Below are 3,334 nucleotides of genomic sequence, written 5' to 3' on the forward strand. Positions count from 1 at the left end.
ATCAATCGATGAATGACCTCAGTCTGGTTAGTCACCCATCTGTTTACTGTTGAGGGTCAAATATTGCATATTATCCCCCATTTATATCTTGGTTTTACGAACATGATAATGTTTAATGTTTTATTTTACTCATGTTTGTGTTACAAGGTGAATTTAAGAGCTTAAATTGAAAAGGGTGCTAAAAGCATAGAGTCGATACTCAAGAATCACCCACGCAATAGATGGATATTAGGAGACCAAGAATGAAGAATTTACATGCCAAAGATCCAAGAAAACCAAGTGAGGAATGAAGAGAATCAAATATTTGAAGTGAAGAAAAGGAATCCTAAAATCGTCCTTAAAAAAGCATATTCTGAAACTATGGGTCATTTTGTGAAATTGCGCAGAGTGAAGTCTATTTTGGAAAAGTACACAGTGAAGTCTATTTTAGCAAACCGCGTAAATTTGAGGTGGTTTATAGAGTTTTTGAACTAGGTGCGAAACTTGGAGTTCCACAACTATGAATAGGACTCCTTAGGATGTTCATAGGAATCTTTTAGGGTTTAAGGAGTGGAGCAAAAGGGTGGAGAAGCCGTCACCAAGAGTTTTTTTTCTTCTTCCTTAGTTGTTTTCATGTTTTTCTTAAGAGACTTTGGTCCAATCATGTCTATGATTGGCTAAACCTCTTAGCTAGGGCTAAGAGGTGAAGCTTGTAGCATGAAGAGATGTTTCTATTGCTTTGATTCATGTTTATGTTAAACTTCATGGATTCTAATTTGATATTTAAGGAATACTTTCAGTTTTTAATGGTTTATTGTTGCTCAAATTACGGTAGATCTGCAATAACTTGGGGTATCTTCTTTTCCTGATTTAAGATTATGAAATTAGTAAGTCCTGTTGTTCACCATCGTCCCTTGGGCATGGTAGGGTGATGGAATCCTTCCTAATCTTCACAATTCTCCTGCTTTGAGATTATAGGATTTGTAAATCCTGTTGTTTGCCATTGCCTCCTGGGCATGGTTTGGTGATGAAATCCTTGCTAATTATCATAGTTCTCCTTCATTGAGAATTAGGTCAATGGAAGTTCAGATTTAGTTTTATTGATATATTTTTCAATTTGATAGGATAAGATTCCAATTCTAATTGTGTTACTCGAATTAAGCAAGAGGGCTCCATGATCAGTACAAGTGGATCCTTGGCACCCTAGTTCCCACCTTTAAATTCTTAGTTTTAATTACTCTATTTACAATTACTCTCTCAAATACTTCAGAATTAGTTTCACATCTTCTTCTAGTTCTACTTCTAGTTAATTTTAGAAACGTACAAGTTTCAGTCCCTGTGGATTCGACCTCGGTCTTACCGAGATTATTACTACATCGCGACCCTACACTTGGTGTTGTGAATAACTTTTTGGCGCTGTTGCCGGGGATTGACCGTTGCATTTTCTGGATTTGATTAGTTTTGAAATTAGGTTAAGATTATGATTTTTCTACTTTCTATTTTTAGGTTAGGGTTTTTTTTTTTCAGAATTATTTTAGAAACTAACTTAGCTTTCTATTTCTAGGTTTAGAAACTTTTCTTTTTTATTTTTAGAAACTAATTTACTTTCTAATTCTAGGATAGAAACTTTCCTAATTTGTTTTTAGAAGCTAATTTTCTTTCCTTTTTCTGTTTTTAGAAACTAACTTACTTTCTATTTTTAGAAACTTTCCTTTTTCTTTTTTTATAAATTAGGTTGCTTTCTTAGTTCTTTTTTAGAAAATAATTCACTTTTTTTTTTCTTATGCAGGATCCCAAAATAGAAACTTCTAATTTGTTTACTTCTTTCTAATTCTCTTTCTTTCTATTTCCAGATTTAGAAACTTTCTTAATTTGTTTTTAGAAACTAATTTTTCTTTCTATTTCCAGATTTATAAACTTTCTTATTTTTTTTTTTTAGAAACTAACTTTTCTTTCTATTTCTATATTCAGAGACTTTCCTAATTTGTTTTTAGGACTACCTTTTTGTTTTGTTTTTAGGTTAGAGTTTTTTTTTTTAATTTATTTTTAGAAACTATTTGATTTTATTTTTTTTTAGGATCTTAACATAGAAATCTCCAGTCTGGTAACCTGTTTCTAATTTCCTCTCTATTTCTTATTGTTTTAGTTTTCTTTCTTCTTAGGTTATGTTAGGTTAGATTAGAAATTAAGGGTTGTGAGTGTTTCATGTCCAAGTGGGTCCGTGATAACACTCAACGTCTCTTGAGTGAAGGAGGACTAGTTGAAGGATTGTCTATCCATCACAGGATTAGACATTCCTTGAGATCCTTTGAGTCAGAAGAAGTTATGGTTGCAAATTCACATCAACTTTGAGTTGAGGAAGCTCAGGATGAGAATGAGGTGCATCATGCACCCCCGCCTCGTACTCTACGAGATTATTTACAATCGGCGGGGGTAATCACACCATCCTGCAAGATTTTTCCAGAGAATGCGGGACATATAAATATCAAGCCAGGAGTGATCCAACTCCTTCCAAAATTTCATGGACTTGAATATGAAAATCCATATTTACACTTGAAAGAGTTTGATGAGCCACTTTATAGTTTCCTTATGTGTCTGAGGACATGGTCAGGTGAAAACTCTTTCCCTTCTCCTTAAAAGAAAAGGCTAAGACGTGGTTACATTCCCTACGTCCACGATCGATTGGTAGATGGAACAACATGACAAGTGAGTTCACTAAAAAAAAAAAATTCCCATATCATAAAACGAACACTCTCAGAAAGTCAATCATGAACTTCGCCCAAAATGAAGATGAACATTCTTCCAATGTTGGGAGTAGTTCAAGGATCTTGTCAGTTCATGCCCACAACATGGTTTTGAAACGTGGCACATCACAAATTTCTTCTATGATGGACTGACATCTTCCATGCGCCAATTGGTGGAGACGATGTGCAATGGGGAATTCATGAACAAAGATGTCAATGATGTGTGGGATTATTTAGACAGACTTGCTGAAAACGTACAATCATAAGTCATTTCTCCAAAACCCACTACTTCTAAGCCTACTCCATCAAAGGAAAGGGGAGGAATGTAAGCTTTAAAAGAAGAAGATGACTTGAGTGCAAGGGTGACCAATCTCACAAGAAGAGTTAAGGCCATGGAAGTTCAGAAGGATAAGGCTAAGGAAGTAGTTTGCAGTATTTACGCTTATAAAATACATACAACTCCAACTGTAGGAATGGACAAACTGCTACTCCTCAAGGATTCCCTAACCAATTCCTGAATCAAGGGAACCTTCAAGAGGATCTGGTCTTAAAACACTTTCAAAATCAAGAGCTTTTCAATCAAAGTATATTGCAAGCCAATAAGTAATAAT

At 34.6% G+C, this 3,334-nt stretch overlaps 1 non-coding gene across 1 annotated transcript; it reads right to left on the minus strand.

Moving 5' to 3' along the window:
* Window positions 1–2,729: 2,729 nt before the first annotated feature.
* Window positions 2,730–2,835, minus strand: LOC131234157 (small nucleolar RNA R71). Its single transcript, XR_009165565.1, has one exon. It is a non-coding gene; the product is annotated as a small nucleolar RNA R71 (small nucleolar RNA).
* Between the last annotated feature and the right edge of the window lie 499 nt (window positions 2,836–3,334).

Source organism: Magnolia sinica, chromosome 18 (genome assembly GCF_029962835.1).
Source record: "Magnolia sinica isolate HGM2019 chromosome 18, MsV1, whole genome shotgun sequence".
Taxonomy (NCBI): domain Eukaryota; kingdom Viridiplantae; phylum Streptophyta; class Magnoliopsida; order Magnoliales; family Magnoliaceae; genus Magnolia; species Magnolia sinica.